Here is a 13,198-nt window from a genome sequence, read left to right as displayed (position 1 = left end):
TCATCCTGTCAATACATATTAAGGTCACAGGACTGAAACATGTTCTAAAATGTAGAACTTTTAAAGCTGTAGTATTCTTTATTTCAACTGATTCTATTTAAACAGTCAACACAATACATGATCAAAATGTATGAACTAATAAAATAAAGAGACTGCTAAGTATTTATTTTGAAAAGGCAGCAAATTTTCCTGAAAAGATTTTAGCAGAAGGATTTAAGCCCATCTAGAGGTATATAACACACTGCTTTCATTTATGGCATGTTCAATAAATCAGTAAAGCAATAAGCAGCGGAGCAGCACAGAAGGAAGATACACTGTAATTCACGGAATGCCTGAGTGCAATAAGAATAAATGATTGATATTTGATTGATGCTTAAAAACACTTCCTCTACAGCAAGAAAGAAAGTGCAAGTATATTCTTCTAATTAAAGAATGAGACTTGCAAGTTAACTAAATTTAACTCATATATATAAATATCCTCTGAAATATTTAAAGTAGTTTTATATTTGTTTGCATCACTCCAAAATGGTATTTTACTGTAACAGTATGACTATAAAGTTTCCCAAGTTGACAACTATTTGCATTCATAACTGGACATTTACTTAAATTTCCAGGGAAAACAGTTTCTTCATTTCAAAAGTTACATGTTCTTTAAGCAAAAAAACCAAAGGGGAGAAAAATGAGACAATGCTTAGATGTATGTAATTAGATTAGGTCTCAAAAATTTGAGAACCTTTGAGCATGCCTATTCCCCTGTTCCTCTCAAGTTTTATGCTATGAAATATTTTCTGATAACAGGCCTCATTTCTGTCTCAGCTCCACACCAGTAAGGTTTTAATACTCAGCGTGTGATGAGAGATGAAACCAAGTGTGAACAACTTTCGGGTCCCATGAGTAGGCTGACTGTTGAAGCTGTCAGGTTCAATTGCATCATTCCACATTATTCAATGCCCCAAACTGCTCCCTAATTGTTAGGGGCTTAACATATTCAAAACCATTGTTTAGGTTAATGCTGAAATGCCTACAGTTGAGTTTCCATAAAGAAAGGGGAGGGATTTAATTGTAGTTAAACCATCACTGAACTCTCCTCCTTTCATGATAGGACAACAAGGATGGCCTGAACAACCAATTCCAAGACGGCTTCTTAATCAGTTTATAGCCAATCAACATCCCTTTTCCCCTCTGCTTTAAAAACAGTCATTGCTATATTTTAGCTTTGTGTTATATTATGATGATGCTTTACAATTAATGATAGATCACCTAATTACCTACTTCAGCCAATATCCATTTGTCAACAATAATTTCAAAGGTTATTTTTATTTCCTGTTTAAAATAAGAACATATCATTGCTCCTGCACTGTCTATATCCCTTTAAGTATGAATACCAGGTTAATGTGGTTGGGGTCACACCATTTACCAATCGTACTAGGTTCTTCATCACAGCACGATGCTGTGATAGAAAGCGCAGAACTACCCCTTGTTCCTATCAACCGAAGTAAAGAAATCAAGAGCACTAGATAACACCAACAACTACTTTTTATGGCCAACTACTACTGAAAACAGTATAAAAAAATTCAATGCAGATGAAGTTTAAAGCTAAATTTTCTGCGAGCTATTCTGCTGCACTTCTGAGATTACATTATTAATGCTTTCCATGCACTTGTCTAGCTTCATGAAATATGGAAAGAAATTCAAGCACTAGACCAAATATTAACATCAGCTTACTTCATCTAGAAGTCATCTTAAGCTGATGTATTTTGGTCAATGGCAAGCAACATTTATCTGAGCAATGTACTATTGAAAATAACATCAAAATTAAAACCTGCATTGCAATTAAATGAGCTTAGATATTCAAACATATTAATGCTATGTACATAATGATAATCAAAAATTGATAATATACATATATATAAATTAATTGCTTTTCTTGAGAAGTGGGAAGATCTGCCTATCAAGTGATAGCAGCAAAAGCAACTTGGCCTTATGTTTCCTAGCTTCACTTGGACAAGTGAAGAAAAGCAATTTTTATCCCTAGAATTTTTAAGGCCAGTTACACTATGGGGAGCATATAACAGTTGGCTTTTCTTGGGTATTCAATGCAGTGGGAAGAATGTGCTATTGTTTCCTTTCATTCTTTCAGTACTTCTGGTACCATCTTTAATTTCATTTAGGAGATGTGGGGAACCACTGCTACACATCATCACTTGCCTTCTCTGAATTCTGTTAGCTGTTCATCTGGGATGGCAATACACATGCACAGAAGGGTGGTCAGACTGCAGTTAACTGCAGCAATACAACCAAATTTCTAGGAAGTCCAAGAGGAAGTTCTGCCACATCAACAGCTTTTCATGCATCACTTGCTGCAACACAACTCTTGAATATTTTCACCACAAATATAGAATTTGCTTAGAACTCTTATCTAGACCTTGTTTCCAATGAAAAAAATTTCCAAATTCCTGTTTATTTTCCTGTATACCAAGAAATACAGATGGAATTGAGGACAACACAGAAAATCTTTAATAAAATACTGTTTCCACATTTCTTCTGAAAACCATCATATGACTTTTCAAAACAACTAGCACAACACAAAATAATATTAAAATGCAGCATGATAAACACTATTTATATATTTTAACTAAACCAATATTTTCATTTACACCTTTTTAATTTGTATTTTGGCTTTCATAGCTGTAAGTTGAACATAATTAATTTTCAAGCAAACTATATTGACTTCTTGACTAAAACAGCCCACAGCACTATTGATGACTGAAAGCAGGAAGTGTACTTTTTACAGCTAACCTCACCTGCTATCAAATATACATCACCAATGTGAATCAACCCCAAACATCCACTGTAGTCTTTTACTCATTCATTCTACGAAAGCAATACTGGGATTGAAAAGATAACCCATCTCATATTGCCACCATTACCATCCAAGTACTCTGAAGTCCTTAAAGTTTGGTGTGTTTTTTTAAAACAGATAATCAAGGTGCAATTTTACAATAAATGTTTTCACTAACTGGCTGAAATAAAAGAACTAACTGAAAAGCTTAATTAGGAGGCTGGAAAAGTTAAAATGAAATCAGAAAAAGGGTTTGTGATATCTTAGAAGAAAAAAAGCAACTCTTCAATCAAAAGGGTATTAATTACAAATGTACAAATTATTATAATTAAAATCTGTCAGGAAAATTGTATATGTGACATGTGAAATCATCCTATGGATACATTATTTGCGTCATTAGTACTTTTTATGTTATTAGCAAAAATAAATACTTTGAACTTCTAGCTGTAATGAAGACTCTTGCTTATAAACAAGCAAATAATCAAATACTGTCTTTGAGAACCAATTGTTTTGATTAAATGTACAAATAAATCCTTCAATTAAATGAAACCATCTAACCTTCAAACAGCAGCACTCAAATATTTTCCAAGAAGGACATGAATGAATGCAACTGGGAAACACAGTGGGATTTGAAAGGCAAAATGAAAAATTAATGGCACACCTACAGAAACTAATTTATACCTCTGCCCAGTGTACAACAAGGGCACATCAAGTCATTAAAAACCACATGGGTAGAAGGCCTATCTTCCAATAATGTGAAAAAGCTATAACCTCAACTGTACTACCAGTTTACTGATCTCTTCCATGTTAACTAAGCTGGATATTATAGAAAATTTTAACCAATTAAAATCTATTTATTTATAAACTAGACACAAAAAACAGACTTGTACAAAAACTTACTAGAATGCTACCTCATTAAGAGGTCTTGTTTGTTTGTTTGCTTGCTAAAAAGGAGGATTTACAGAGATAAGACCCTGGGATTCCACCACCTCCCCCACAAACCTAACTGAAAACAGAGCTATCATTTTGACACAAATCCCCTTTACCTCAAGTTTGTTCCTCCATCCTTTCCACCTACCTCTCTCTTCATAGCACTTAAGCTGTATGTGCTCTACATAGACAATGGAAGCAATATCTTATCCAAGTATCTGTTTTCCTTAAGAACATTAACGTATATATCAGGAATCACAATTTCACTCTCATATTGACTAGCAGAAAGAATGACTTGATTAGGAAACAAACCCAGTATACCCATATAGGAATCTATTTTATTCACGTGAGTATTCCAAAGAAAGCCAGACACTTGTAATATGGCAAATAATGGATCTGAGAGAAAAATTAACTACTTTCAAGATCATCTATAATTTCAAAAATAGTAATAATAAAGAATCAGCCACTTATTCACAAACATTGACATCTTAACTTTCTAAATAAACCTCAATAGTCTTTGCTATTTAAGTGATGAAACAAACACCTACAGTAGCAGAATTACTGCTGTGTAAAAATGCTTGCAAGACTCTCAACATTTTATACAAGGCCTATAAGGACACTGCCTCAGCAATGAACTTTGCAGCTTGTAACAAAGCATACACCATGTAAACTTGAAATCTTTTTCAAGTCAAACCTAAACATCCGGTTTCATCTAAGTATTTTTTATTTATTCTTTCCATTGCATACAGACTAGAAAATTTCACATTTTTCACATTCAACACCGTTACTATTGTCTCAGGCAGCTAAATTGAAGTAGTGCTACACTCAGTTCAACGAAGAGGTCAATGTGCCTCAGTTGCCTGGAGACTGATGGTTGCTACAGCAGCACCAGATAAGCCAAGCTAAATAAGCTTCAGCTTGAAGGCAGAAAACATTTATTGCTAGACCGAAACATTGATGCAGTTGTCTCAGTATGCAGCACTGCGCAAAATCATGCAACTGCCTTTCAGACTACCTGTATATTGCATAAGTCTACATGAAGACAATCTTACTGAAGCAAGAGGAAAATACAAAAAGTAAAGATTTTAATTGGGCTAAATACTAGATTACTTGCAACTATGAATCCTTTGTTCTTCTAGTTGAGTCACATGTTAGAAGGAATTTTCCCTCTGGCTGTAAATTCTTCCTCCTTGCTACTCTCCCTCCACCCCCACCCCAAAAATCCTCAGTTAGATTGAATGAGAAGAAAATTAGATTTTTACGTGTTTTGCCTAGAAGTAACAAGAAATTAAAACAGCTTTTAAGTGACAAACAAGAAAATTTAGATGAAAAACCTTTACTAGCATTGTTCTTTTACATTTTTAATTTTGCAAGACTCTTAAATTTAAGTGGCTGTGACACAAATACAGTTTAGTGGTTTTGGAAGGAAAGTCACTATTTTGCATTGACATCTTACACCACAATACCAAACCCCTCTCTGTCTACAACACAGAGGGATGCATTTAGCACACTTTTAAAATCTATCAGTGCTAGCAATTTCCTGTGGCAATGAGTCCCAAGGATCAGCAACACATTCTATTAAGAATGATTTATTTTTATTCTGGATGTGCTGGCTTTTCCTTTTATATCTTTTTCTTAAGTTATGAGATAACGAGAACAGAGTAATTTCAGCATCCAAACAGTCTGTAATCCATGTTGATATTTTACCTTTGACCCAGTGGGTAGGAACCTCTTTTGAGAGATTTTATCATCAAGAGATGTTTTGATAGTCACATAAAATATGTTAATTGGTTTTCATGTATCCACCATTTCTATTGATTAGAGAATTCTAGTACCGCAGTAAGGATATGATTTCCTTTTTCTGGAAGCAGGCTGCTTAAACCATGCAATATCATGATCTCCAGATGTTTTATTGTTCTCTTTTTAATTACCACTCATATTAAAGGTAATACAAATCATCTTTAGAAAGACAAATGCAGAAAATACAATCAAACTGACCACAAATTTGTAAAACCTGCTACTTTTATGTTGGATCTTAAAAAACAAAAAAACCAACCAAACAAAAAAAAAAACCAAAAAAACAACACACCACACACGGTATGGCAATGTATAAATTGAACTTTAAAAAATGAACTAATAGAACTTACAGAACATACTCTTCATCTGCAGGAAAGATCACTTAACTCTAGACTACATCAAATGAATTAGTATCAGCGAAAGGAAAAGACTGGTATGACCTGATGTCATGATCACCAGAGGAAGCATATTTTGGAGAAATTTAGCAATACATTAACATATTGGCATAAGCGCTGTCTATGCTTTACATACATGACTGATTCCTAAGGGGTGAGAAGTCTTACCACAAGGCACCTACCCATTACTAGCTTTACAGATAAGCAGTAAAAATCTAGACTATCTGCACTCTGGACTTCATAAGAGCTATTCTGGCATTCAACATCTTAACTGTTTCTGTATTAAGAAACAGACTTCAGGAAGTGGCCTGAAAAAATATAAAAAGACCGTAAGGGTCTTCCTAAGTTACGGAAATCATCTCTGATTACATGTCTAACATAATTTACCGTAATTAGGATAAGTTCCTTTGCATTGCAAGAAAGGATTATTGCTTAAATAAGTTTGTTGAGCTCATTTCAAAGTCTCTAGTTTTAAGTCTTAAGATGTTAAGATCCAAAGGTGTCTGCAAGAGTATTACACTAAGTTCTTAACTTCAGCCATTACACATGGTTGTGATGTGTACCTTTGGGAGGGAAGCAGGAAGCTCACTTAAGCAGCCAACCATCTAGTGCAGGTTACTTGAAGTCTGAGATTGTCACATCTGTCACATCCCAATGTCCTAGAACTGCGGGCAATTTGTCTTTTTTCATGTATTTATTCTACTCCCCAAAGAAAAGCTCATTAAACACTGACAGCTAATAGACCTGCCATTTTCTAGAGTACCCACAAAGAGGATGGCCCAGAAACTTTCCTTAAATGGACTTGCACTTTCACCTGCCCAGCTCTAGCAAATTTCAGATGCTTAACCTGAAACTTTCCTCCCTTCCTCACGTTTACTTTGAGCTGAATATTTAATTTAAAAAAAAAAAAAAAAGGCAGGAAACAGGGTATGTTTCTCTGAGCAAGACTAGGAAACAGAAGTGGATGGAGGAATATCTTCCTTGGCCACACTGAATTTGAGATTATGACACCCATAATTTGAGGCTACAACTGCAAACTCAGCAGCAATATCAATCAGGCATGTGCATTTTACTGTCATATGAAAATGCCCAGATCTCCCTTCTGAAGACTTGCAAAAAACCCTCTCAACTTGAATTTTCAGCAAAGACTACTTGTTAAAGATGTAGTCGTAAATTCCCTTATAATTCCACCCATTTTGGAAGGTATAAATAAGATGGCTCCCAAAACTGCTCCTAACTTCTCTGTTGATAGGGACAAGAACTAGGAATAGAGTTCCTTTTTCCTGTATTTTCACTTATTTTCCCATGAGTGCCAGAATAGAAAAGAAAAAGGAGAAAGTTCCCTTGATGGCATGCAAAATGAGGAGCAGACTTAAACTATGACAAGAAAAAAACCACTAAAACAGGAAGCCAAAAATAGTGTAAACTAGTGATGTGGAGAAAGAGCAGGGGACTACAGAGATCCAAAATTAGGGACCAGACTAATTCAGAAAGTGAGAAAATAAAAACCACAGCACAGAAGCATCCGAAACATCAGGTGCCCTACATTCAGAATCTGAAAAGATCTCAGGATTCTTGAGCTTTCACATTCCTCTATTGTTAACAAATAACTCCAAATCTATTGAGAAAAAATAAGACTTATCTCCCTCTAAAAGCTGGATCAGACAAAGGAGGATAACCACCACTATATGAATGCTAAAGAAAACCCTGCTGCTGTTCTACTGCTCCTAAGGGGAGTAAAGCCAAATTAACTTCAGAAGGGATAATGGAAGTGATTAAACCAAACTTATTTCACTTAGAATTGCAACCGAGTAGCAGCACCCACCTTCCCAATTATCACACGTTCGTCACGGAGGCAGCAGTTCATTACACTATGTTGAAGTGGACCTATCATGCCATCACAAATAAATCCTGGACTAAAAAGAGTAATGAACAGCAACTATTCAGTTTCCCTATCTCTGTGCAAGCCATGAGGACTGCTGTTAAAGATACTTCTTGTCCTTTTCCTTCTCTTTATATTAGCTGCTTCAGTGGCAAAGGAAGCACAGTACATAAAGTAAGAGATGGGAACTTAGGAAGAAAATAAAACAGAAGCTGCAGAGGAAGAAAAACAGCTTAAAAAAGAAAGAAGAATCCACTAGCAAAAAACATTTTTCTCTCTGCCCTAAGAAAGAGAAAATAATCTTTTGGATTGTATCTGTAAAACAGGTTAGTGACAAGTATGTGCAATATTGCTTGAAATTGCCTCACAGATGTGCTTATTACAGTCACTAAGAGCACAAATACCATCACATGGGAGAAGAAAAAAAAAAAAAGAATCATCTACAGTCACAATTTGATCATCTTAAATTTCCAGAATAAGAATAAATCCTCAAAATTTCTGAATAAACTGATTACTATAAAGATCATACATTACTGAATCATACAATACCAGCACCAAAGAGTCAATGAGCTACAAATGTTTAAAATAAAAGCCTGTATGTCTTAAAGAAACCACTACATGCCATTTTCACTCCCACTAAAAATACTGCTGAAATGAGATGACAAGATACTTAAATGCATTTTTTTTTCTTAAAAGGAATACAGTCAGAGAGATGGCTTTAATAATCAATGACTGGAAGAACACCCAGTCAAAAACCTTTACTTCCATTTCTGCAGTCTGATCCTGTATTCAGAATGTAGAGACCCCAGAAACAAATGGCCACAAAGCACCAGTAGGGTAATTTCACTCATTTAAGTCATTAAAAAGAACAGACAGCTCAACCAATTTCAATCTCAATCTTGACCAAAGTAGCAAACATTTCATTATAAAACACTTAATCTACTAAATCAAAATTAAAAAAAAAAAAGTAATTTTTGAATCTAACAACCATCATTTCCTGATGAGCAGAAAACAAATCCTGCTGTACAACACCAAAAGATACTGAAGCACCCAGGTTACTGCTTTTTTTATGAACATATACTAATCATTAAGAATAATTTATCAGAAAGAGCAATACAGCAAACTGTAACAAAACAACATAACAGGCTGACAAACATTTTTGCTATAATTATGAAACACAAGGAAATCTTCGAGATAAAAACTGAGCATAGGACCTCGGTGTGGTGCAACTTGTGACTTGACTTAACAGGGAAAAATTAAGACAATATTCAAAAGCCAAATGCAAGAACGTGATTTTTCTCAACAACAGAGTACACATTAATATTCATGCAAAAGTTAAAGACATGCTTCTGAGAAAAGACAGTAGTTTGGGATACAGTAATATGCTGTTACATGCAAAACAGGCAGTACCGACAAACACGTCAAGAGGACCAATTCACAGCAAACCAGGAGCAAATATTTGTGTGGGCTGTACCTTCTCTCCTGTATCCCTTTTTTCCTATATTCTTCAATTGTTAAATGCATTGTTATGCTAATAAAGCCTCACTGAATTAAGCAGTGTAACCTATCTGAGGCTATGCCCAAGACATACAAAAAAAAGAGATATAGGATGCAAAAAAACCTGCATTTCCAGCAAGTGGCAGTTTTACTAGACCACTAATTCCCACCTGGTGAGGAACACCAGCATTTCAATTCAGTTATGGCACAGCATGGAACACAAGCTAATAATCTCTTCTGGATTTATTAGATTGGAATTAAAATTATGAGTGGCATGAGAGAGAAGAAAATGAGACACAAAAGAAAAGGTGATTTCAACAAGGCCCATACCGTGTTTTTGTCTTAAAAACAAACAAACAAAAACCACAGTATGGGAACTATCCATATTAGACAATAGAATGAAAAAATCAAAATCCAGGATTTTCAAGTTGGTTGGGTTTTTTTTTAAGCTTTAAAATCAGTGTTGTTTAGTTGTTGAAGAAAAAAGCAGCACTTGGGGGTTTTAATCACTTAAGTTTTATATGGGCACAGCAGTTATTAAAAAATAACAAAAGGCACAGTAGTATTACCTAATTTTTTCACTTTAGGACAGTTGCTTTCAATTGCTTGCAAGTTTTCTTAATACTATGAACAAAATTTTCTGTATTAGATGTCTATCATAACCTCCTAATCAAAATAGTTCAGCCAATTTTGAGACTAATTCTATGGCAATACATTTTTTTCCAAGACTTTATCTTTACAATTTCTTAACACCCTTGCTTTAAAAGAAAACATGCAAAAAATCCATCAAAAATTGAAAAATTTATGATGTCCCCAAAATCATAATTACAAATGCCCAATAGAGATCTAAGAAAACTTAACAGCTGAAATCTTAGCGGAGTGCACGTTAGCAGCACATCTTTGAGGCTATTCCAATTTTTAGTACTATTCCAATTGCACATCTGCTATCCTGACCAAAAAGCTGAGCAACCAAGGTTTGGTCATACTTGCTCTCTTAACTAATAGTTTAAATAAAACCTACTTCTTAAACTATTGCTTTTTATCTGCTATAGAGGCACAAGCTTACCTTAACTTATAACCATTGTATGTACACCTAGGATCTTGGCTGATTTTCTTTTAATTAGAACACAACACAAAAAAAATATTAGCACACCGTTATTTGAAGACTTTCATGGTCAAGAGGTGGGTAAACACTGAGAATACATCCACAAGAGCCCAGTAAGCAGACACAGCGCTCTGACGAAACCTTGCAGAACTAAGTAGGTAAACCCTAGCCCTTGAAGTATAATGAGTCATTTATGATAACTGCATGAAAAAAAAATGGTTCTCTTGAATTGGAGAACAACTGCATAGTAAAATAGGCTCTCTTGACTGAGTCTCTTCAAACATTAGTAAGGATCTCATGAACTGAAACTGAAAAAGACTCCCAGAGTTCAGAAAAACAAAGGCACGTTACAGATGGTTGTCAGTGTGAATCAAAGACACTTCCAGCAGGGAGACCTGCTTGGTATTTTCAAGTCTTGAAAGTTGGGAAAAAGCATCTTATCTGCCTGGTGCAATGACAGAAGTAGCACCAATCCTAAACCTCAACCAGGACATGAAAGCACTTAATATTTTAAAATTCACAATAAACATTCATCATCTTTCTCCTCCATGCTAGAAAGTACTCTGTAAACTCATTTTCCCCATGAATGAGGAAGAACTGTGTTCATGGACCTTAAAGACAACCGACTGTTCACCTCTTGCCACTATAGCTTCTTTGCAGGAAGTTTCTCTCAAAACTGATAAATCAGCAGGGTAAAAAAAAACAGAAAAGTGACAGTTAAAGCAATTTAGCCTCAACTGGAAATTTCCATTGCCTACCTGTTGGATGTTACTGGATGTCAGACAAAAGGAAAAGTGCCAGTTTAACTGCAAATGGTGAAGACAGGGAATACAGAAGGAAAAAAGATTGGGACAATAAATACAGGTGCCTTGGTTGTAGAGCATAACTTAGAGACATGTCATGCTACACAGCTTATCTGAGGCATAATGTGCGGTTGAAATATCAATGCCTGTATAATGGTTCAGATGATGGAAGGACCAAGTTCAAATGTATGCGTTGACACCATTGATATAAGAAAAAACAAAGACTATGCCTTTACCAATTTCCAACTGGCAGACACTAGTTACCAAAATGTAGTCACAGAATCATTGAAGCAGCATAGGACTTTGTTAATTCTCTGCAAACACAGGAGTTCCGTTTTAAGGCTGTCAACCAAAACCTCTCACCATTTGAACTTTCCTTTATAGTTCCGAACCAAAAGACTCTTTAAATGGTAGTACCTGTGAATAAGATCCTGACAAGTAAATCTGTGAGCACGTGAAAACAAGTTAGGTACTGAGATAAGATGCACAACTCCTCGGGGCGGGGGGGAACCAACAAAAACAAAAAAAAAAACCAATACATCTCCCAAAAAAACAAAGCCAAAGGAAGGACAGGAATTTCAAGCACTTAACCTATGGAGGGCTCTCTAGTTCAGCTAAAGACTAAGAGAAAGTGCATCACCTATGGTATACTTTACCTTTTTGTGACAACATGAGGAAAAAAATACTATGGTATTTCTATTCCTCCCTACTCAATATGGGCTCTGTCCCATTGCTTTTTGAATCCGTTTATCCTCTGACAGAGTTTAACAGAAGTGATGGTGCACAGTTCTTGCTTATTTAACTTTTCCATGCCATTTGTGATTTTACAGACCTTTGTCTTATCCCATCTCAGTGTCTCTTTTTCAGGCGAAGAGTCCTACACTATTTACTCATTCTTTACAAAGATGCTGTTCCTTGCCACTGTTCACTACCATGGCTCTTCTTGTACCTCTTTTGATATCTACTGTATCTGTTTTGAATAGAAACTGCCTTTTCCCTTTAATATTAATTTCGTTTACCCTCTTACCACCTTGTCAACACAGGCTGGTGAGGTCTTTCAGCAGTTTGTCACAGCTGATCTTCATAATAGCTCATTGCATAACCTAGCATAATCAGCAAACTTGGCTTCTGTTCCTCCTCCTTTTCCTAGATCATTTATGAATACGTTGAATTGTACAAAAGGCCATAAGGCTGATCTTTCCAAGACTCTGATGGTAAACCTCTCCACTGTGAAAACTGAGGACTTGTTTGGGTTTTTTTAAATCTTTTAATCTGCTACTAAACTATGACACAACCTCTCCCCTTATGTCCAGACTGTTCAATTTAAGTGTCTTCAGTGAGTTATGGTGTGTAATACTCTTTGGGAATTCACACACCAAAAACAAACAAACAAAAAAAAAAAAAAAAAGAACTAACTCCAATTGGTTGTGATTTCCCTTCACAAAAGCTATAGTGGCTCTCTGCCAAAGCATTGTATTTTTAATTCATTTCTTTAAAATAGTTTCTATTAATTTGTGCAACAGAGATGTCACCCAATTTTGGGTGAAACTGGCCAACAGCTTCCAAAGTTACACAACAGAAGTCACACAGACACACCGGCATAACGCAAGCCTTATTTCTTTAGGAAACCAGTCCAGAAGAATTATGTAAAAATATGAACTGCCACCTATGACAACAAAGTGTTATTTGATATTGAAAGGTATTCTATGTTGGCCTGCACACAGTATTTCTGCTACACATGTACTACACACACACACACGTGCACGTACACACACATATAATTATGTATGTATTAAGCTTGATTTTAATTCCTCAGGTTTATATCATTATCCTAAATCACTGTAGACTCTATAAATTAAAAGTTGATTGCTTATATGCACACACACAAAAAGACGTATTTGATACATTCATTGTAAAACAGATTCCCATCAGAAAATGAAAAATACA

The 13,198-nt window shown here is 35.3% G+C and overlaps 1 protein-coding gene across 2 annotated transcripts in view; it reads right to left on the bottom strand.

Moving 5' to 3' along the window:
- The window catches only part of MLLT10 (MLLT10 histone lysine methyltransferase DOT1L cofactor), a 134,700-nt gene that overhangs the window by 24,016 nt on the left and 97,486 nt on the right, over positions 1-13,198 (bottom strand). The window lies entirely within an intron of this gene.

Source organism: Gymnogyps californianus, chromosome 2, assembly GCF_018139145.2.
Source record: "Gymnogyps californianus isolate 813 chromosome 2, ASM1813914v2, whole genome shotgun sequence".
Lineage (NCBI taxonomy): Eukaryota > Metazoa > Chordata > Aves > Accipitriformes > Cathartidae > Gymnogyps > Gymnogyps californianus.
This window is presented reverse-complemented; position numbering and strand designations above follow the sequence as displayed.